At 53.8% G+C, this 23,348-nt stretch overlaps 1 protein-coding gene and 1 long non-coding RNA gene across 2 annotated transcripts in view; one reads left to right on the top strand and one right to left on the bottom strand.

Annotated features, from left to right (window-relative positions):
• The window catches only part of RTN4RL1 (reticulon 4 receptor like 1), a 95,422-nt gene that overhangs the window by 3,831 nt on the left and 68,243 nt on the right, over positions 1-23,348 (top strand). The window lies entirely within an intron of this gene.
• LOC135967833 (uncharacterized) lies at positions 788-3,595 on the bottom strand. The gene is made up of 2 exons (XR_010582106.2): positions 3,353-3,595; positions 788-2,300 (listed from the first exon to the last, which is right to left on the bottom strand). It is a non-coding gene; the product is annotated as an uncharacterized lncRNA (long non-coding RNA).

The following is a 23,348-nucleotide window of genomic DNA, read 5'->3' as shown; positions in this document are numbered from 1 at the left end:
AGAGCCCTATGTGGGGTCCTGGACCTGAGGGAGTGTAATAATTTAATTATGATTCTGAAAAGGGTTTGAAAGATGAAGAAAGAGTAGCCTTCCCTAGATCCTGTGGGGAGGAGGGAAGAGAAGAAAACCCTTATCTTTCTGCAAAGGGCAGGGCTCATGGTCTTGATAATGGGGTGCCCTGTGCAGTGAGGAGTCCAGTGGTATGAAGCCCCAGAGGGGGAGGAAGGCAGGACCAGACCTTGGGCCATGAGGATCATCTTTCTGATTGGTGGTTGTCCTAGTAAAGCTGTCCCCTGGCACGACATTTTGGGAGGACTGGGGGGACTGCCTTGTGTCTCTTAATGAAAGGACTACTGGCCACAGCCCCACCTCTGTGAACTAGAACAGCCCTAGTGGGAGAAAGCTGCTGACAATCCTGGTAGCTGAAGGCTTCAGCAGCTGCCCTCCCTGCTTCTCCCTCTCGTGGCCTAGCCGGCAAAACCAGGGATATTAAAAGCAAGCCTCTGGTTGAGAGGTGAGAGGCAGGAGGGCAAGCGAGGCCCCGAGCCACCCTGCAACATCCAGGAAGGAAGGGCGGCCTGTCGGGGGTTTGCTTTGCCAGAAGTGGCCTGCTTAAGGTCAGGACCCATGGTTTTCATGTGTAGAGCTATAAAAACAGAATGCAAATCAAGAGCCTCTGGGCTAATACAGAACCTTTCCTTAAAGTTTTTGTCTTGTTAAGCAAGAAAATAGAGTGCCAAATAGGCTTTGTTAAGTGGCAGTCTAATTAATAATTTAAAATCTTGTAACTGTCTTTCATTAGAATTTATCTGTACATCAACCACAAAATCAGTCAAACACACTCATTTATAAGTTAATGCCATCCCTGAATAATTCAGCAAGAGCTAGATTAAGGCCTGCAACCCAGCAAGATGCATTTGGTTCCGTTGGTCTCCATGGGCAGATGGGCTGGGCTGGTGGCAGATTTGGGCTTCTCTTTTGTGGAAAGAAGGGAAGGCAAAGGGAAGGAGGGACCATGGTGACGTCAGACGGTTGCTTGACTTGAATCCAGAGCTCCTCTAGGTGTTTGGAGAGTCTTCATGTGGCCAGACGTGGGCAGGCTACATCTCTGCTTCTCTCTGGGGGCAACCAAGACTTGGAGCTATTAGTAATATAGCTGCCCTTAGCCCCAGTGATGAGGCGGAGAGAAGAGTGTTCCGTGGATGGCCAAGACACTCTTTTCTGTGCAGAGGAAGTATAGAGGGGAGATACAAGAGCCCTTATCAAGCTGTGAGGCTTTTTAGCCCAAATCCAGGTGCAGAAGTCAGATTTCCGTCTTCCCAGCCCATTTCTGTCCCAATCAAGGTAGGTAGCCTGGTGGAACCAATCTCACCAAAACAGCTTCTTTCTTTAGGAGCTTCTGGGCTGCTGCTCTCCTCAAAGCTCTGGGTCCTTATGCCAGAAAAAAAGAAGCCAAGAGGAGAGATTTTAGGGGAGCACCCTGACAGAGAGGAGAGGCAGAGCGAGTTGCTAAGTAAAACCCATGCATGCATTTTCTCACCAGTAGCCAGAATAACAGCAAGGACAGCAGAGCGACGTTCCTGTGAGCTCAGACAACATAGAAAAAGTGTTTTGGTTCAGTTCCCACCATGCCAGCACGGAAACAATTCCTTACTGCAGAGTGTTCAGGTCCATTTTCAACAGGGAAACTGTTCATGACCCACACTCCCAGCACGAGCCCTGGTTCCTCCACAGGAGGAATGAGCTTCAGAGTTCCTGGCCTCCGCCTCGGCTTGCCAACCCGGAGCCCTCTGGGCGGGTACATGGCTCTGTTGAGGGAGACCAGGTAGACACCCGGAGCAGACACACGCTCCCTTCCGGGAGAGGTTCTTGGCCGAGTTTGAGAAGAAGTCTCAAGAGGAAAAGGCAGGGGAAGGGGTAGGTGTTTGCCCCTGGCCAGTGGTGGAGTTGAAAGCAGATGGCATCGAGGAGGGGGAGTTGTGTGGGGCGAGTCCAACTCCAAGCTCTGACCATGTCTTTGGGATGAGGCTTGAAAAAGGACAGAGCGGTTCACTTGCTGGAGATGAGAAGGAGGAGCAGGCGTCGTGAAGGATGTCGAGAGCGGAACTGCCTGGTACCATCTGCAGTGAAGTAGTGGTTAAGGTTAAAGCAGAGAGGAGATGACAGGGAGGGAACAGATGGCCGAGGCAGCAAAATAGCTGGCGAAACGGGAGCGGAGCCTCCAGGGACGGCAGAAGCCAGGACCTCCACGCAGAGTGCAGGAAGCAGCCCTCTCCTCGGGGTGCAGTGGCCGGACCTCCCTGGGCAGAAGTGAGACAGAGACAGGAGTCAGGAAGGGACCCCAGGCGAGGGCCCCCCCAAGGCCTGGAGAAGAACTGAGGGAACCGGCAGCTCCAAGGCTAGGGCTTCAGGAGCAGGGGCCTCCAGGGATGTCGAACTGGAGAGAGGAGCCCACTGACTTGGTGTCCATCACTAGAATGAGTCACGGCCACCTCGGGCTTCACAGAACAAACCCAGCCAAGCCTGCTGCGAGGAGATATGGATGCTAGCTGGAAACAGGCAGCAGGCAATAACCTGCTCTTCCCCACCTGCACGTCCCCGTCCACATGCTGCCAATAGCCGCTTGCGTTTACTGAGCCTCACTGAGGGTGCTCCATGCCTTATCTCATGCCACCTCACCACCACCCTGCAGGATCCGTCTGTGCTTATTCCAGATGAGGAAACTGAGGCATAGCTAGCGGGAGTCCCTTTCCCTGCGCCACCCAGCCAGCACACTGCTGAGTCAGGATGCAGCCCCCGCTCTGTCTGTCAAGCCCACCCTCCCCCTTGCTCTCTGGACCTCTGTGCTCCACTGTCTCACGTGCCCATCTGTCTTGATTTCTCTGACATTTGTTTTGTGGGGCGCTGGGCGCTGCTGATTCATTTCTGGCTTCTCACAGAGCTTGCTGGTGGTTCCCGTGCACTCCCCTCTGCGGTTCCTCAGGAACTTCTCTGGCTGGGATCTGGGACCCCGGGGGCCTGAGCTGCTGTCTCATATGCCCTCTCCTACTCCCTCTCCCCTGGTGTCTGGAAGACACAGTCCTCACCTTTGTCTCCTGCCCTGGTTTCTTCCTTGGGGACAGAGATGGGACAGTGGGGCCAGGAACCCTCCTGCCTGCGTTCAAGCCTCTGAGAAAGGCCCAGGGCCATGGTTTATTTGGGGGCTGGGCTCTGCTTGGGCTCTCAGCCCTGCCCATGGTTTGCTCTCCCTGGCTTCCCTTCCAGGGTGACCTGAGGGACTTGCTAGCATAGCCCTGGAACACACCGGTTCCTCCACCTATACCTGCCCCTCTAGCCTTGTAGTGCTCCCTACCTCCTGGGGGGCCTTCCCACAGCCCAGCCCTAGCCTGCCAGGCAGGATGGCAGCTGCAGGGCTCAGCTGTCCTCCAGAAAGAGCTTCTCCTGTCCCCTTCCAGCCACAGTTGAGTCCCAGAGAGGTCAATGCTCCCTGTGATTCTTTAGGAAAAGAAAGAAGGTGAAACAAGCAGGGAGTCTCGCCGATCTGAGGGTGCAGGAGGGTGGAATCCTGCCTCGGAGTGGAGGCCTCCTCTGCCGCGGTGAGGCACGTGCTTCCGAACCTGTGATCACTGTCTAACCAGTCAGTGAAGCGTGGAAACGAAACTGCAAACATTCCCTGCTATATGATTCAGGAGAGTCACTCTGGAGGCCTCTGTGCTGGCACAGCAATAAAGAGTTGGCACCACAGCGTATGTGTGTGTGTGTACAGAAGCACACCTGGCAAGCATGCAACAGGCTCCCTGGAGAGTGTGTACCAGAGGTCACTGTTGCAGAGCAGTACCCCCCAAGTGCACCAGAGCCTCTGTTGGCACCCACACCATCAGTCTACCAGCGGGGTTTGGCACCATGGCACGCTGGTGAGCCACTCAGTGGGGGCAGGGGCTCCCAGGAGTGGGTGGGCCAGCGCCGTGTGTGCTACATGTCAGGAACAACACTTGCTGAGTGGGTGTGTGGCTCGCCCTCACAGGGGGTGGGTGGGCACGACTCATGACTTGTCTGCCAGGGGACAGAGACCACTGCAGCCCCCAGCAATGGGCCTTTGGCAGCTTACTGAGTTGATTCCAGAGGGTGGTGGCATCATGGTGACAACCACATCAGCCAGGGTAGGTCTGTGGGAAATTGAGCGAGAGTCTCTCCCAAGTCAGGACAGAAGCTGGGCTCCCAACTGTCAGCCCACCGAGGTGGCAGGAAAGTTTGCTTCTGCCTCTAAAATCATCCTCACAGGGTTTGCTATCTCTTTCCGGGCACCAGAGCCAGCACATGGTGAAGAGGGCCTTTACATATGCCTATGTCGAGAGATTCATGAGGCCCTAGGGGGGAAACTGGCATTCTTCTGACCATGATTTATTTATAGGGCGATGGGATGATGGGGATATGGAGGCTAAGATGCCTCCATTAGTGAGACGCGCACAAGGCAAGAAGCTTGCTCTGCATTTGACATTTAGTGGGACGACTGCTACCAGGGAGCTGCTGTTTCTTTTCGAAGGTTTTGCCTTTAATGTTCTATTCATGGGCTTGTCTGAGCAAGCTGGGAGAAGGAAGGAGCACATGTGGAGGTGGGCCTGGGGTCTGCAGCCGGCCAACCTCAGGGGAGGCAGGGCCCAGGGAGGTCACTCGATGGCCAGTGTGGGGCACCTGGGCAGGCCGGATGCTGGGGACAGCGGCTCTGCTCTGGCGCTGCAGCCCGGCCGCCTGCCTGCCCGCCTGCTGCCGCCTGTCGCTGGCGTGTGCCGCATGTGTCTCTCTGTCTCTCATCACACGCTGCCAGACTCCGCCTCTCACCACAGCCCTGTGGCAACCCTGGCTTTGGTCTTGCCACGGCCCTTTCCTTCCCCGGAACTGTGGGGCTGTGGAAAGATCACCGAGGCTGGCACCCTGAGGCTGCATCCGGCCATCTCTGGGGCAGACTCAGTAGAACCCCAGACATGTCTCCTCGTCTCTGGGCCTCAGTTTACCCATCTGTAATATGACTAGATCGATGGTCTTTCAAAGTTTTTTTTGTTTTTTGTTTTTGTTTTTGAGACAGAGTCTCGCTGCGTCGCCCAGGCTGGAGTGCAGTGGGACGATCTTGGCTCACTGCAACTTCCGCCTCCCGGGTTCAAGTGATTCTCCTGCCTCAGCCTACTAAGTAGCTGGGATTACAGGCACCCACCACCACAACCGGCTAATTTTTGTATTTTTAGTTGAGACAGGGTTTCACCATGTTGGCCAGGCTGTTCTCAAACTCCTGACCTCAGGTGATCCTCCCAACTCAGCCTCCCAAAGCGCTGGGATTACAGATGTGAGCCACCACGCCCGGCCTTCAAATGTTTTTCTTTTTTTTTCTTTTTTTTTTTTTTTTTGAGACGGAGTCTCGCTCTGTCACCCAGGCTGGAGTGCAGTGGCCGGATCTCAGCTCACTGCAAGCTCCGCCTCCCAGGTTCACGCCATTCTCCTGCCTCAGCCTCCCGAGTAGCTGGGACTACAGGCGCCTGCCACCTCACCCGGCTAAGTTTTTGTATTTTTAGTAGAAACGGGGTTTCACTGTGTTAGCCAGGATGGTCTCGATCTCCTGACCTCGTGATCCACCCGTCTCGGCCTCCCAAAGTGCTGGGATTACAGGCTTGAGCCACCTGGCCCGGCCCAAATGTTTTTCAATAGCAGGAGTTTTTTCAAATGGTACCTAATATCAGAGCCCAGGGCAGGGGGGCCATGATCAGAGTCAGAGCCAGGGGGAAGAGCTTCCTCCTTTGGCCTCAGTGCCACCCAGGCCGCCCCTCCAGCTTGGAGGCTCTGGAGTCCCTTGTGGTCCCTCCTAGCAGGACATAGGAAACCACTGGGTGTGCTGAGCGTTGTGTGTTAACAAGGAGGACGGTCCGCTGTCCACAGGGCAAGGGGTTTGAGTTCTGTCACCTGTGGCTGGTGGGATGTTTCATCCCCTCCTTTCAGACCCCTTGCGGCCACTCGACTCTCTCCGCCCGGATCGAGGAAGGGGTTGTCCACACTTGGAGTCTCCTTATTCTCACCTCACCCCTCAAGCCAAACCCTGCTTTTTCCCCGGCATCCACAGTCACTGCTCTGGCTTGACGCTAAACCCGACAGACCTTTTCCTTATCTCCTTGACCTTCTGGGGCACTGGCCCTGTTGGCCGTCCTGTTTCCCTGGCTTCCCTGATGGCAGCCTCCGTGGTTCCACGGCTGCCCCTCTCGGCCGTCTTGGTCAGCTTCCCTCCTCTTACCACTTCTCAAATGTGGCACCTCCCTGGGCAGCGCCATGCTTGGCTCCTGGGGCATTCATTGCAGTGGCCGGCCTTTGGCTGACTCCCCTGATATCCCATCCCCAGCCTCTGATGTCCAGAGCCACCTGCCCACCAGTGTCCTCACTGGTGGTCTCACAGGCCTCTCAAACCCAGGGTGTCTGAAATTGCCTCTTCCTCATTTTCCCCATCATGGCATCTGGCACCATTGCTCTCCAGCCACCCCCAGCTCAAGAGCTGACCCCTGACCTCCCTGCACCCTCCGTCCCTCGCAAAGCCTTGCCCTTCTCCCATGGCGCCCTTCCCACCTCCTCCACCACTGCCTGCTCTGCCTCCACCCGAGCCCAGGCCACCATCATCTCCTGACCCTGCCAGCAGCCTCCTGTCTTGCCTTTGCTGAAACCAGGTCTTACATAGTGGCGGGATTCCACAGTGCCCTGTGCTCTTGTCTCTCTCGTCTTAGAACCCCTCAGCGATTCCCTTTTTCATCAGGGGGATGGCCTGCCATGTCCTTCCTCCTGGCTCCACCACAGCTCTGACCTTTTCTCTCCCCACTGCTTTGAACTCTGAGCTCCAGGTCTACCGAACTTCTTTGGATTCAACTGAATGATGTTCTTTGTTTTTTGTTTTTGTGTTTTTTTTTCCTTTAAGATGGAGTCTTGCTCTGTCGCCCAGGCTGGAGTGCAGTAGCGCGCGATCTTGGCTCACTGCAACCTCTGTCTCCCAGGTTCAAGCAATCTCCTGTCTCAGCTTCCCAAGTAGCTGGGATTACAGGTGCACACCACCACACCTGGCTAATTTTTGTATTTTTAGTAGACACAAGGTTTTACCATGTTGGCCAGGCTGGTCTCGAACTCCTGATCTCAGGTGATCCGCCTGCCTCGGCCTCCCAAAGCATTGGGATTACAGGCGTGAGCCACTGCGCCCAGCCTGAGTCATGTTCTTTTGTCTTGAACGATCTGCACAAGCAGCTCATTCTGCCTAGAACACTCCGTGGCTGCTTCCCCTGCACTCCCATCCTCAGGTCTCAACTTACACACATCTTCTGGGGAAAGTCCCTTCATGCCTTGAATGGGGAGAGTGGGGGGTCCTGAGAGCTCTGTAGTGCCCTGCACGTCCCTGTCATGGTACGCAGGCTGCCTTGTTGCAATGGTAATACTTTTACATGATCTGTCTTCCCCGCCGGATGGTGGTGAGTTCCAAGAGGAGACTGGAACTCCATCCTGTGCCCCTCCAGATCCCTCACGCTGCTCTCTGTCCTCCAGGGTTGGATTGTCCAAGTTCAACAGTGGGCTTCCACACCCTCCCACTTCCAGCTGGGTCTGCCAAGGGTGAGTCCCCATGGGCACTGGGTGTCCCTCTGCAAAAGGCCACCCAAAGGTTTTCCCAGAAGCACAGCCTGAGTTTCAAAAATTCAAGCAAGTAGTTTATTTGGGAAATGATCCAAGGAAATGCCAGGAAGCGAGTGGGAGGGTGAAACAGAGAAGGGGAGAAGCCAATCAGGGACTCATTGGGTCAAGTAGTTACCACTGTGGGCACCAGAGCTTAACCCTGCTGCACAACTTTGGGATGCAGTCTAGAACCCGCACTTCAAAGTTATCAAACCCCAAGGATGAGGGAGCTGGGGTATTTATGTTCCAGGGTGAGGGAACTGGGGTATTTATATTCCAGGGTGAGGGAACTGGGGTATTTATGTTCCAGGGTGAGGGAGCTGGGGTATTTATGTTCCAGGGTGAGGGAGCTGGGGTATTTATGTTCCAGTGCCCACCGGTCACTGGCTGAGTCTTGTTCCTGTAGCGGTATTCATTCCCAGCACATTTGGCCTGCTCTGTTGGTGAGCAAAGCCAGCTCTGCTGCTAGAGAAAGCCCTGAGGCAAAGAAATGCAAGTCCTGGCGGCTGAAAGTCAGGCTGGTGTGCTGAAATGGTCAAAGTCAGGGCTGTGGGCAGGCCCTCGCAGTATCTGCTACACAGCCCCTGCCATTAGCTCTCCTGGCAGCTCTTTCTACCTCTGAGTTCAGTAAGAGCTCCCCCTCACTCAGCCCTGGGGGTCTGTCTGTGTTGGGGGTGGTTATGACTTTATCTCTTAGGCCTTCCTTGTTCCCTGCACTTCTGTCTTCCTCTTTATTCATCAAATTACTCAATCTGAAAATGCTCTTTCCTATCAGGACCCCACTAAAACAGCATCCTGCACAAAATAGAACATAGCAGGCCAGGCGTGGAGGCTCACCCCTGTGATCCCAGCACTTTGGGAGGCCGAGGAGGGCAGATCACTTGAGGTCACAAGTTCAAGACCATCCTGGCCAACATGATGAAATCCTTCTGTATTAAAAATACAAAATTTAGCCGGGCATGGCGGCAGATGCCTGTAATTCCAGCTACTTGGGTGGCTGAGGCAGGAGAACCGCTTGAACCCAGGAGGTAGAGGTTGCAGTGAGCCGAGATCGCACCACTTCACTCCAGCCTGGGTGACAAAGCGAGACTCTATCTCAAAAAAATAAAAAAACAAAAACAAAAGAACATAGCACATAGCGACATTAGGTAAAAAGTGTTGGATCAGTAAACATGAGTTGATTGGATAATAAATGTTGATTGAATGATTGTACACATAGATTGGACCACAAGAAACTTAGTTCCAAAACCTAATATTCAAATTATTCTGTAACCATAAGAAAAATTAAATCATAATCTAGGGCTTTAAAAAAAAAAGAGAGAGAGGGAGAAAAAGAGAAAGAAAAAATAGAAACAGTACCAGGAACCAGGAGGAAATGGGGAATTTTTAGTGAGGAGGATGTAGAAGAGTCCTACCACGCAATTTTCCCTGTGCAACGCCTCATTAAAAGCAGAAAACGCAGGTTTCATTAGCCCCAAGTTACAGATGAGGATACTGAGGCTCTGGTGGGGGCTAAGTAGCTGGGGCAGGGCCCTACGGCTGCTGCTGCCTCACCCCAGCCCAGGTGTGTTCCTCGTGGCCCCAGGAGGCCAGCAGGCATGGAAAGACTGGTCTTCTGGACCACAGAGGATGCCCAGCAGAGCAGGCGCTGTGTTGGGAAAAGAAATAACCTCTCGTTTGGAAAAGTTTAGGGTTGTACTTGGCAGATTTGTTTGGAACAAAATTTGCACTATCGATTCTGTGGCAAATGGAAACCTCTCGTGGACATTCTCTGGGCTTCAGCGATCTGAAATGTTTAAACGAGGCCGGACCAAACATGACGAGATAAAATTGCCAGAGGAAGCTGAGCTCAGGTGGTGCCTAGGGTGAGAAGACTCTGCCTCTTTTGTCTTGGCTCCCATCTGTGAAATTGACTTGTTACTTTGAACTGCTTCCTCTCCTCCCAGGGAGGGCTCCAGGGGTGTTGCTCAGGCCTGCGGTTTAAAAAGAATCTCCCCTCCCAGCGAGCAAGCAACGAGCAAGCCACGAGGGAAAGAGGCCTGGCAACTTCTCGGGCCATGCTCAAGAGAATGCACCAGCCAAAGGGGACATTTTACCACTCACACGTGACTCGCGGGGCGGCAGTTAGCCCCGGGGCTGCCTTGAGATTGTAATGGTGATCATCTTACTGTAATTGGCCCACTGCCCCTGATGGACTGGTATTTCTGCTTTCATGGCCAATTCTGATTGCAGAGATTCATGGGAGCCCATTGGAAATGGGGGATTATTGCAAGGAGATGAGCGACCTGGACTCCCAAAGCCTCCAGGCAAAGGAGTAGCTCCAGGATGTACAGCCCTCCGTGGTCCCTCTCCTGGCCTCTCTGCTCTGGCCTTTCCCTGCACCCCACCAGCTCCTCCTCTTGCCCCACATCTAAAGCCAAGGACCCACCCACCCCTTGCTCTCCAACACCGCCTTTCACCTTCCCCTCCCCCAGCTAAGTGCCTCGAATTCCTGGCTTTCCCAGAAGGAAGAGCCCAGTGGAGCCAGCCATGTCATGACTCCTGTTGGACCATGTTACAGACCATAATCACCAACCAATTCTCTTTTTTTCTTTGAGACGGAGTCACGCTCTGTCACCCAGGCTGGAGTGCAGTGGCGCGATCTCGGCTCACTGCAACCTCTGCTGCCTGGGTTCAAGCAATTCTCCCGCCTCAGCCTCCCGAGTAGCTGGGATTAGAGGCACCTGCCGCCATGCCTGGCCAATTTTTGTGTTTTTAGTAGAGACAGGGTTTCACCATCTTAGCCAGGCTTGTCATGAACTCTTGACCTTGTGATCCACCTGCCTCAGCCTCCCAGAGTGCTGGGATTACAGGTGTGAGCCGCGGCGCCCGGCCTGATCACCGACCAGTTCTCTATCCATGGATGAGCAGACACCTTTTGTCAGCCAGGAGGGATATGGAAGGCTCTCTCCATGTGACTAACGTTATTTAACAACAATTAACTGCCTGCCTTCTGCTGGCACTGAGGATGAAGCGGTGAATACAATCCAAGGCACCGAGCACGGTGGCTCACACCTGTGATCCAAACACTTAGGGAGGCCGAGGTGGGAGGATCACTCGAACCCGGGATTTCAAGACCGGCCTGGGAAACATAGTGAGACCTCATCTCCACAAAGTTTTCTTTTTTTTTTTTTTTTTTTTTGAGACGAAGTCTTGCTCTGTCAACCGGGCTGGAGTGCAGTGGCCGGATCTCAGCTCACTGCCAGCTCCGCCTCCCAGGTTTACGCCATTCTCCTGCCTCAGCCTCCCCCCGTAGCTGGGACTACAGGCGCCCGCCACCTCGCCCAGCTAGTTTTTTTGTATTTTTTAGTAGAGACGGGGTTTCACCGTGTTAGCCAGGATGGTCTCGATCTCCTGACCTCGTGATCCGCCAGTCTCGGCCTCCCAAAGTGCTGGGATTACAGGCTTGAGCCACCGCGCCCGGCTTTTTTTTTTTTAAATTAGCCAGGTATGGTTGTGGGTGCCTGTCGTCCCAGCTATTTGGGAGACTGAGGGGGGAGCATTGCTTGAGCCCAGGAGATGGAGGCTGCAGTGAGCCGTGATCACACCATTGCACTCCAGCCTGGGCAGCAGAGCAAGATTCCATCTCTAAATAAATAAATAAACGAATAGGCCGGGCGCGGTGGCTCAAGCCTGTAATCCCAGCACTTTGGGAGGCCGAGGCGGGCAGATCACGAGGTCAGGAGATTGAGACCATCCTGGCTAACACGGTGAAACCCCATCTCTACTAAAAATACAAAAAAATTAGCCAGGTGTGGTGGCGGGCGCCTGTAGTCCCAGCTACTCGGGAGGCTGAGGCAGGAGAATGGCGCGAACCCGGGAGGCGGAGCTTGCAGTGAGCTGAGATCCGGCCACAGCACTCCAGCCTGGGCGGCAGAGCGAGACTCCGTCTCAAAAAAAAAAAAAAAAAAATACAAAAAACTAGCCGGGCGAGGTGGCGGCGCCTGTAGTCCCAGCGACTCGGGAGGCTGAGGCAGGAGAATGGCGTGAACCCGGGAGGCGGAGCTTGCAGTGAGCCGAGATCACGCCACTACACTCCAGCCTGGGCGACAGAGCAAAATTCCGTCTCTAAATAAATAAATAAATAAATAAATTCCAAGTTTCCTGTTTTTATGGAGCTGACATTCTAGTTGGGGTGGAGAAATAGACAATAAATAACTATATATAGAGAGAGAGAGAGAGACGGAGTCTTGTTCTGTAGCCCAGGCTGGAGTGCAGTGGCAAGATCTCGGCTCACTGCAACCTCTGCCTCCTGGGTTCAAGCGATTCTCGTGCCTCAGCCTCCCGAGTAGCTGGGATTACAGATGCCTGCCATCGTGCCTGGCTAGTTTTTTTTTTTTTTTTGAAGAGATGGGGTATCACCATGTAGGCCAGGCTAGTCTCGAACTCCTGACCTCAAGTGATCCACCCACATCGGCCTCCCAAAGTGCTGGGATTACAGGTGTGAGCCACCGCGCCCAGCTAAACAACTATATTCTATCAGGTGGGGTAAGTGCTTTGAAGAGAATTGATAGTTGAAGAACAGAGGGTGACCAGAGAGCAGTTATTTTAGGGAGATTGGCAGGAAGTCTTTCTGATAGATGGACATTCGAACAGAGGCCTATGCAGAGTGAGGGAGTGAGGGAGGGCACTGCAGACGTTAGAGCTGCTTCTCCCTGTGGAGGGCTCTCCTGGCGGAAGGAACGACAGCAGGTGCAAAGGCCTTTCGTCAGGATGTGCTTGCTACAGTACCTGGCTGTCTCCGTTCTGGGGCTGTGGGCAGGGCCGGCATTCTGTGTTGCAACCTGTGGAGTGGTTTGAGATTCCTTTGGAAAGTACCAGAACCAGAACTTGTGGTCGGTCCCAAGTCCATCAACCACTTGGCCAGGGGTTCAGGGACCAAGGCAACAGCTATGGCGGCGGGCAGGAGGAGGAGTAGCTGAGCTGGGGATCCCCCTTTACATCAGGGTCAGATGCTTCTCTCTCTCGGCTGTTTATGTGGCCCACGCTGCAGTTTTGAGTATAAGGTCAGAGATTGATTCTCATGAATCCTGCCTTTTCCTTTTTTTGTTTTCTGAGATGAAGTCTTGCTCTGTCGCCCAGGCTGGAGTGCAGTGGTGCGATCTCAGCTCACTGCAACCTCTGCTTCCCAGATTCAAGCAGTTCTCCTGCCTCAGCCTCCTAAGTAGCTGGGAATATAGGCGCGCACCACCACACCTGGCTAATTTTTTTTTTTTTTTCCGAGATGGAGTCTTGCTCTGTCGCCCAGGCTGGAGTGCAGTGGTGTGATCTCGGCTCACTGCAACCTCTGCCTCCTGGGTTCACGCAGTTCTCCTGCCTCACTCAGCCTCTCCAGTAGCTGAGATTACAGGCACATGCCACCACGCCCAACTAATTTTTGTATTTTTAGTAGAGATGAGATTCACCATGTGGGCCAGGATGGTCTCAAACTCTTGACCTCATGATCCGCCCACCTCAGGCTCCCAAAATGCTGGGATCACAGGCGTGAGCTACCACACTCAGCCAACGTTTGTACTTTTAGTAGACACAGGGTTTCTCCGTGTGGACCAGGCTGGTCTTGAACTCCTCACCTCAGGTGATCCACCTGCCTCCCACAGTGCTGGGATTACAGGCGTGAGCCACTGCGCCTGTCGAACCCTGCCTTTTTACTCCACAGCATACAACATAGAACTTAGTTCTGTGTACAGCCTTGTCTTTTTCAGTCACTGTCTCGTTGATACATCACCCTTTTCTCCCCATCTACACCGTTGGTTCCAGCCAGACCGGAACCCCTGGGCCCTGCAGTCATTTCGTGAATGAACTCTCACTGTGCTCCAGGCAGGGTGGGAGCCAGTAAACCCTGGGCTGAGGCTCAGTCTGCAGGCCCAGGAAATTTACAGCCTGCTAGGAGAGAGAAGCCACACGCTGGGTAAGTGAAAGGATGGTGTAGGTAATAAGGAAGGCACTTTCAAGCCAGGGGGAAGGCGGCTGGAGGAGAGGTACCTGCCCACCAGGTGCACCTGGGAGGCTTTGTGAGAGGAAGAGGGGCTTGACGGGAAGGTTGGAAAGGCTGGAGAGCAATGCGGCAACCAGTGCTTAGGCCACGGTCATTGTTCGTGCCACGGAGCGGTGGCGGATCAGTTAGTGGTAGGGCAGATTGGTGGGAGCCCAACTGTTGCAAAGCCTCAAGAACCAGGGAGGAGGAGGGTTGGTTGACTCAACAGCCACAGAATTTTTTTGAACTTCCCAAATGCATACCCAGGGAGCAGACACTGGAAACCTACAGATTGGCAAAAAGAAGAAAATCACTACAACCCCACAGCCCAAAGAGCAAAGTGTGGGAAAATTCATCCCTCCCAGGGCGTTCGTGCATTTCATAATCCGGCTACGCTTCCTTCCTACATTCACGCAGATGTACCCGTCTTGTTTAATTAACAGTATTTCTCAAACACCTTTCTATGTTGGTAATTCCTTTTTTTCAATGTGTCAAAATTTTATTTCATGTTTTCTTATGTTTGTAATTCTAAGCTTTTTTTTTTTTTAGACAAGGTCTTAATCTGTCCTCTGGGCTACAGTGCAGTGGCATGCTTGTGTTTCGCTTCAGCCTGTAAGTCCTGGGCTCAAGCAATCCTCCCACCTCAGCCTCCCGAATAGCTGAGACTACAGGCGTGCACCACGATGCCCAGATAACTTTTTTTGTTTGTTTTAATGGAGTTTGCCCAGGCTGGTCTCAAACTCTTGACCTCAGGCGATCCTCCCACCTCGGCCTCCCAAAGTGCTGGGATTACAGGCGTGAGCCACCAAGCCTGGCCTAAGCCTCAGCTTTTTGTTATTGTTGTTGTCTGTTTTTTTGGTTTTGTTTTGAGATGGAGTCTTGCTCTGTCACCCAGGCTAGAGTACAGTGGCGCGATCTCGGCTCACTGCAAGCTCCACCTCCCGGGGTCAAGCAATTCTCCTGCCTCAGCCTCACAAGTAGCTGGGATTACAGGTGTGTGGCACCATGCCCGACTAATTCTTTTGTATTTTTAGTAGAGACGGGATTTCCCCATGCTGGCCAGGCTGGTTTCGGACTCCTGACCTCATGGTCCGACTGCTTTGGCCTCCCAAAGTGCTGGGATTACAGGTGTGAGCCACTGTGCCCAGCCAAGCCTCAGTTTTAATGACTGCACAATGCTCCATTATGGAATTTGCCAGCACCCTCAGATTGGCAAGACCACTGTTAGAGACCATGCCACAGCCAGCATCTGGCATCCTGGCCTACCCACTTTGTGAGTTTCTAAGCAGAAGCAGGGGAGAAGGATGAGAGGCCAAGGCCTTCACAGGGAGCTGGCTGGGTGGAGGCCAGAGCAAGAGGTCCGTGGCATCCATTGGCACCACCCCAAGCAGCCAGACGGGACTTGAATTACTATCATCCAATTATGTGGAGAGGAAGAGTGTGTGTGTGTGTGTGTGTGTGTGTGTGTGTGTGTGTGTGTTGGGGCTGTGAACATGGCCTAGGTCTCCAGTGAAGCTGACTCTGTGTGTGTGTGTGTGTGTGTGTGTGTGTGTGTGTTGGGGCTGTGAACATGGCCTAGGTCTCCAGTGAAGCTGACTCTGTGTGTGTGTGTGTGTGTGTGTGTGTGTGTGTGTGTGTGTGTGTTGGTGCTGTGAACATGGCCTAGGTCTCCAGTGAAGCTGACTGTGTGTATGTGTGTGTGTGTGTGTGTGTGTGTGTGTGTGTGTTGGGGCTGTGAACATGGCCTAGGTCTCCAGTGAAGCTGACTGTGTGTGTGTGTGTGTGTGTGTGTGTGTGTGTTGGGGCTGTGAACATGGCCTAGGTCTCCAGTGAAGCTGTGTGTGTGTGTGTGTGTGTGTGTGTGTGTGTGTGTGTGTTGGGGCTGTGAACATGGCCTAGGTCTCCAGTGAAGCTGACTGTGTGTGTGTGTGTGTGTGTGTGTTGGGGCTGTGAACATGGCCTAGGTCTCCAGTGAAGCTGACTGTGGGTGATCCAGAGGAGGAAAGTGTACAGAGGCGTTCGTTTTCTTTGGGATCCGGGTGGCTTGTGGCATCAGAAAACTGTGGCTGGAGTATGAGGAGGGGCATACCCCTTCCTTCTGATTTGGGTCAGGGGATTTGTGTGATTCTGACATATTTGTAGACTTTCAACTGTGGCACTAGAAGGGACCTCATAGCTGGAAGATTGAAGCTCAGAGAGCTGCAGTGCTTTGCCCAACATCATACGGCAGTGGAAATGGTCAGCCAATGTGTTCCATAGAGCATGGCGGGTAACACACCCTTCATCTTTCCAGGACCCCGTTGCCAACCTCTTCCTGTACCTCTACCCAGCTGAGCACGCATTAAAAAAAAGAAAAGGCTGGGCACAGTGGCTCATGCCTGTAATCTCCGGATTTTGGAAGGCTGAGGCAGGAGGATTGTTTGAGGCCAGGAGTTCGAGACCAGCTAACATGGCCAAAGCCAGTCTCTACTAAAAAAAAATGCAAAAATTAGCCAGGCATTGTGGCGCGCGCCTGTAATCCCAGCTACTTGGGAGGCCGAGGGACGAGAATCACTTGAACCTGGGAGGCAGAAGTTGCAGTGAGCTGAGATCGTGCCACTGCCCTCCAGCCTGGGCAACAGAGCGAGAGATTGTCTCAAAACAAAAACAAAACAAAACGAACTTGGCCAGGTGTGGTGGCTCATGCCTATAATCCCAGCACTTTGGGAGGCTGAGGCGGGAGAGTCACTTGAGCCTGGGAGGTCAAGGCTGCAGTGAACCATGATTGCACCACTGCACCCCAGCCTGGGTGACTGAACAAAACCCTGTCTCAAAAATCCAGCTGGGCGCGGTGGCTGACGCCTGTAATCCCAGCACTTTGGGAGGCTGAGGTGGGCAGATTGCCTGAGGTCAGGAGTTGGAGACCAGCTTAGCCAACATGGAGAAACCCGGTCTCTACTAAAAATACAAAAAAATTAGCTGGGCCTTGTGGCATGCGCCTGTCATCACAGCTACTTGGGAGGCTGAAGCTTGAGAATTGCTTGAACCTGAGAGGCGGAGGTTGCAGTGAGCCGAGATCGCGCCATTGCACTCCAGCCTGGGCCACAGAGCAAGGCTCTGTTGCAAAAAAAAAAAATTGCAAAACTCCCCCAAATATGACATTCCTAATTCCCCTTACCCTACCTATTAAAAGAAAAGAGGCCAGGCATGGTGGCTTATGCCTGTAATCCCAGCACTTTAGGAGGCCAAGGCGGGTGGATCACTAGGTCAGGAGATCGAGACCATCCTGGCTAACACAGTGAAACCTCGTCTTCACTAAAAAATAAAAAAAATTAGGCGGATGTGGTGGAGGGCGCCGGTAGTCCCAGGTACTCGGGAGGCCGAGGCAGGAGAATCGCTTGAACCCAGGTAGCGGAGGTCGCAGTGAGCCGAGATGGTGCCACTGCACTCCAGCCTGTGCGACAGAGCGAGACTCTGTCTCAAAAAAAAAAAGAAAAGAAAAAAGAAAGAGAAGGAGAGAGAAAGAGGGCGGGGGGGTCTTGTTCTGTTGTCCAGGCCGGAGTGCAGCAGCGCTATCCCAGCTCACTGCAGCTTCAACCTCCTGGGCTCAGGCGATCCGCCCACCTCAGCCTCTTGAGTAGCTGGAACCACAGGTGTGCACCACCACGCCAGCCATGAGCCCTGTGGCCTTTCTGGACATACCAGTGACTGTCCTTGCTCAATGGAGCCTTCCTCCTCATCAGAGGAAAGGACTTGGTAGGGAGGGCCTAATCCCAAAGGTCAGTGGCCAAGCCCTTCGCCTCTGAGTGGAGTGATTAAGCCAGAGCCAGGTTGAAATCCTGGGAATGACCTTTTTTCTCCAGACTTGAGTTCATCTATAAAATGGGCCTAATAATAGTACTTGTTCAGTCGTGAAGATGAAATAAGACAGTGCTTATAAAGCTCTCGGTGGCTGGATGTGGTGACTCTTACCTGTAATCCCAGCACTTTGGGAGGCCAAGGCTGGAGGATCACTTGAGTCCAGGAGTTTGAGAACAGCGTGGACAATATCGTGAGACCGCGTCTCCACAAAACGTGGAAAACATTAGCCAAGTGTGGTGGCGGGCACCTGTAGTCCCAGCTACCGGAGAGGCTGAGGTAGGAGGATCGCTTGAGCCCAGGAGGTGGAGGCTACAGTGAGCTAAGATCATGTCATTGCACTCCAGCCTCGGCAACAGAGCCAGACCCTGCCTCAAAAAATAAACAAATAAATAAAAATTTAAAAAGCTGTTGGCACTTTATTGTGGCCTGACCCAGAACGGGAGCTCAACGAACACTGCCATGCCTACTGCCAGTAGCGGTGGTAACTTCCTTCCCAGCGTACTTCATGGGCTGACCTTGCTACAGCCCACATCTCACTGCCCTTTGGAGTTTGGCCTCTCTGCATCCAGAGCTGTGTGAGCGGTCAGGACGGACACATGCCAGTCCTGGCCAGGGGCAGGAAACTCAAGACCAGCAGGGACAGGTCACCTAGAGTGGAGGGGGCCACCCTGTTTGCCAAGGACTATCCTTGCTCTGTCCTGAACCCTCTGCCCTCTCTGCCCAGGGCCAGGGAGAAGTCCCCTAAGACGGTGCAGGCGGAACTGCGGAAAGCATTTTAAAGTGGTTTTCATTGGCTTGGAAAAGTGAGATGAGGGTGAAGGCCTCCCCAGAAAACTGGTACACCATCCAAGAACAGCCAGTCCACAGCCTTGACCTCCAGGCGGCCGCTTCTTCCTTGTCTCCGAAACAGGGTCTCCTTGATTGGAAAAGAAAGCCCCGCCTCAGCCCAGTGCCTCCACCTCCCGGCCTGCAAAATAGACACTGCTTCTTTGTTATGTTTTTTTGTTTTTTATTTTTTATTTTATTTTATTTTATTTTGAGACTTAGTCCCGCTCTGTCGCCCAGGCTGGAGTGCAGTGGCGCCATCTCGGCTCACTGCAAGCTCCACCTCCCGGGTTCACGCCATTCTCCTGCCTCAGCCTCCTGAGTAGCTGGGACTACAGGCGCCCGCCACCACGCCCAGCTAATTTTGTGTATTTTTAGCAGAGATGGGGTTTCACTGTGTTAGCCAGGACAGTCTCAATCTCCTGACCTCGTGATCCGCCCGCCTCGGCCTCCCAAAGTGCTGGGATTACAGGTGTGAGCCACTGCGCCCAGCCTGTTTTTTATTTTTTTGAGACAGGGTCTCACTCTGTCACCCAGGCTGGAGTGCAGTGGCGCGATCTCGGCTCACAGCAAGCTCCGCCTCCAGGGTTCAAGCAATTCTCCTGCCTCAGCCTCCCGAGTAGCTGGGATTACAGGCACCTGCCACCACGCCCGGCTACATTTTGTATTTTTAGTAGAGACTGGGTTTTGCTATGTTGGCCAGGCTGGTCTCGAACTCCTAACCTCAAGTGATCTGCCCACCTCGGCCTCCCAAAGTGCTGGGATTACAGGTGTGAGCCACCACACCCGGCCCAGACACTGCTTCTTGCCTGGTTCCTCTTGAAGTTAATGCTGGTCTGCTCAGGTTTTCCTGCTGCTTCCACGGATTGTGCCAAGCAGACAGGGGCAAGGGCTGTGGGGCCAGGCAGGCGGGACTTAGGCCCCTGCTTTGCCATTTACCAGGTGCCTGACCCTGGTCAGATGCTTTAAATCCTTCTGGCCTCAGTTTTGTCATTTGAAAAGTGGGGTTAATGCCATCTGCCTTCTGGGGCTTTGAGAGTTTGTGACAAAGTGGATGGAACATGCCTTCTTGTGGCAGAGCAAGGCCTCTGGGAGCCCCTGCTGCTGTTCCTCCTGCGTCACTGTCCTCTGTCACTGCAGCCATGGACGACGCCTCTTGGCGCCAGGCTCTGGGGGGACTCTGGGCACCGAAATGAAAATGCCACAGTCCTCTTCTCGGTGGGCTTGCCTCCCTGGCCTTTCTCCTCACTGTAGATCCCTCTTGCCTTGCCGTTTTAGGAGCCACAACAAAAGAGGCTGTGGGTGCCACCCGCCTGTATGCCAGCCTGCAGGGTCAGGTATCGGAGGCCTTCAGGACCCTCGTAGGCTGCCTTGGCATCTTTGCACCACGCTTATGCCTGGCCCCCATTCAGCAAGCAGATCCAATCCCTGGGAAGATAAGGGTGTGTTCTGGAAGCTGGCAGTGCCCCCTGGTGAAGCCCTCAGAAGCGTGGGGCGAGAGCTGCCACCTCCCCCACAGAGAAAGCTGGAATCGATTTCTCTCTCACCACTCCCTTGAAAAGAACAGCAACATAGGGGAAGGCCTGTTATTGGTGGAGGGTTTGTCCCGAGAGAGCAGCAGGCACATAAAAAAATAGCCGGGGCAACACGCCCGCCTCGGACCCAGCCTGTGCAGCCCAAAACGGGGCACAGATCCTTCCCGCCCCACCCTCGCTGCTGAGTTGGGTCTGGGCCCCTCCTGGTAGCCGGGGTATGGAGTACCCTGGCTGCTGCCCTTGCCTCCTCACCGGGACCTGACTTTCCCTCCGCCCCGCACTGGGAACTGGCCAGTGTTTTTACTAACAAGCTAGCCATGTTACCATCTCAACAGAGAGAGAGGGGCTGGGGGGAGGAAGAGAGAGAGAGAAAGAGGGAGGGAGGGAGGGAGGGAAGGAGGGAAGGAAGGGAGGAAGGGAGGGAGGGAGGGAGAGAGGAAGAAAGAGAGGCCAGGCGTGGTGGCTCATGCCTGTAATCCCAGCACTTGGGAAGGCCGAGGTGGGCGGAACATGAGATCAGGAGATTGAGACTATCCTGGCTAACACGGTGAAACCCCGTCTCTACTAAAAATACAAAAAATTAGCCGGGCGTGGTGGCGGGCGCCTGTGGTCCCAGCTACTCGGGAGGCTGAGGCAGGAGAATGGCGTGAACCCGGGAGGCGGAGCTTGCAGTGAGCCGAGATGGCGCCACTGCACTCCAGCCTGGCGACAGAGAAGACTCTGTCTCAAAAAAAAAAAAAATAAATAAAAATAAAATTGAAAAAGAAAAAGAGAGAGAGGAAGAAAAAAGAAAGGAGGGAGGGAGGGAAGGAAGGAAGAAAGAGAAAGAAAGAGAAAGAAGGAAGGAAGATACTCCTTGCAGAAATGCTGCTGCAGTGCCTGCCAGGACCTAAATCTCGTACTATCTATTTTTTAATAATTGAGGGTAATAAATATGTATTTCTTTCTCCTCACCACCCCCCATCCTCCGAAGCTTGTCAGCTCCCTGCGTCTCTCCTCTGATCAGACCAAGTCTTCCCCAAGCAAAAAAAAAAATCCTTTAAGCAAAAAGGATTAAAGCCTTGAAAGTAGGTCTGCCTGAACTCCCCCCACTCTCTCCCCTCCCCTCCCCCGGGGTTGAAGTGAAGAGGCCCCTCAGGGGAGCCAGGGACAGGGGCAGGCTGATGCCGCAAACCCCGAGTGGGGACCTTAGCAGGGGAGGATCCCGCAGTCACCCCTTCCCACGGCCCTGGGGGAGGCAGCCTAGCCCCACCCAGGTCTCCACTGGCCATTAAGGAGGTGCTGCTCGAGAACAAGGGTGCCTTAGTCCCCAGCAGTACAGGACATAGGAAGGAGGCCTTTGGTCTCAGACAGACCCAGTTCTACCTTGCAACATGGCTGTGTGCCTCAGGGGCCTGTGTGACCTTGGAACAAGCACTTGAGTGTCAGTTTCCTCATTTGGAAAATGGGAATATAAATAGTGCTTACCTTACAGAGGATCAAATAAGCTAAACATAGTCCAGTGTCTGGCACATGGAAAATACAAAGTAAATGAAAGGCCAGGCGTGGTGGCTCACACCTGTAATCCCAGCACTTTGGGAGGCTGAGAGGGGAGGGATGACTTGAACCGAGGAGTTCAACACCAGCCTGGGCAACATAGTGAGACCCCATCTCTACAAAAAAAATTAAAAAGTAAATGAAAAACATTATTATTGTTATCTTTATCAAGTTATTCTCAGACACAGAGGGCAGCCTGTCACCTCTCCTATTCCATCACCCTCCACAGCTCACAAAGGCCTGCCAGCCACAACGGTTTTCATGCAGTATTCCCACCATCCCTCCAAGAGGGGTTGAAGGTGAGGCTGGGTGGTATGATTCAGAGCCTTGCCCAAGGCCACTGGACCCGTAGGTAATAGAACCAGAACCCTGCCAGGTGCAGTGGCGCACACCTGTAATCCCAGCACTTCGGGAGGCTGAGCTGGGCGGATCACCTGAGGTGGGGAGTTCAAGACCAGCCTGGCCAACATGGTGAAACCCCGTTTCTACTAAAAATACAAAAATTAGCCAGATGTGGTGGCACGCACCTGTAATCCCAGCTACTCGGGAGGCTGAGGCAAGAGAATCACTTGAACCCGGGAGGTGGAGATGAGCCGAGATCGCACCATTGCACACCAGCCTGAGCAACAAGAGCGAAAATCTGTCTCTAAATAAATAAATAAATAAAACACTAAAATTAGCTGGACATGGTAGCATGTGCTTCTAATCCCAGTTACTTGAGAGGCTGAGACATGAGAATCGCTTCAACCCAGGAGGCAGAGGTAGCACCGAGATCGTGCCCCCACACTCCAGCCTGGGCGGCAGAGAGAGACTCCATCTTAAAAGTAGGACTTTGTGTCCCTTCCCTGCCTCCTGTCCTGACATTCCTTCCTCTGCCCCATCCTGCTTCCCGACAAGGCACCCAATATCCTCGGCTCTGAGTCCCAGGAGCCAACACAGCACGCAAACTAGGAAAGGCCTGGCCGGGCTGGGGAGGGACACCTGGGGCAGCGGTGGCTGCTGCTTGGCAGACACGCCTTCTCCCCGACACAGCTGTCAGCCTTTGCAGTTCTGCTGAGGCAGCAGCCCTGGCCCAGGCAGGCTTCCCTCCCTCTGTGCTGGGTACATGCACACGGGGCTGGCTGCAGGTGGCCGGCCTGTGCCCCTGCACGCATCCGGGCCCAGGGCCCCTGGTCTGCCCCGTGGTCAGCACTTGGCCACCTGGCCTCCAGGGCCCCACTGCCTGCGCCCCTGGGGACAGGCCTGCCCGGGCTGCTCTGGGCCCTAGGCAGGAGAAGAGAGGAGAGGCAAGGCTGTGAGGCCGGAGGGCAGGAAAAGCCGGGAGGGAGGTGGCTATTTATAGCCAGCTTTGCTTTTGTTCCTTTTCCAGCAATGCTTCTCTTTAAATAGGAGCAGGACTGGAGGCTGCAGTTCTTCCCCAGCCGCCTGCAGTCAGCACGCAGGAGTGTGTGCCTGTGTGTGTGTGTGGGGGGGGGGCATGTATAGGGAGTGGGCACTGCAGTGTGTATTTGTGCATGTGTGCAGGGACAGGAAGAGGAGGCTGGAAGTTCTGTGTGCGTGTGTGTACGCCGCCATGTACAGGGTGGCAGTGGGTGAACAGCTCTTTGTGTGCAAGTGTTGGGAGCTGCATGTGCACATACGTGCACGGGGATGGGGCAGTTCTTGTGTGTGTGTATATGTGTGTGTGTGTGTGTTTCTTTTTTGCTTTTTTTCGAGATGGAGTCTTGCTCTGTTGCTCAGGCCTGAGTGCAGTGGCCCATCGGTTCACTGCAACCTTCGCCACCCGGGTTCAAGCGATTCTCCTGCCTCAGTCTCCTGAGTAGCTGGGACCCGCCACCACGCCCGGCTTTGTATTTTTTTTTTTACAAAGCTTTGTATTTTTCACCATGTTGGCCAGGCTGGTCTCGAACTCTTGA

The sequence above is a fragment of the Macaca fascicularis genome, chromosome 16 (genome assembly GCF_037993035.2).
Source record: "Macaca fascicularis isolate 582-1 chromosome 16, T2T-MFA8v1.1".
NCBI classification, from domain to species: domain Eukaryota; kingdom Metazoa; phylum Chordata; class Mammalia; order Primates; family Cercopithecidae; genus Macaca; species Macaca fascicularis.
The sequence above is the reverse complement of the archived record's forward strand: the minus strand, read 5'-3'. Positions and strand labels throughout refer to the sequence as shown.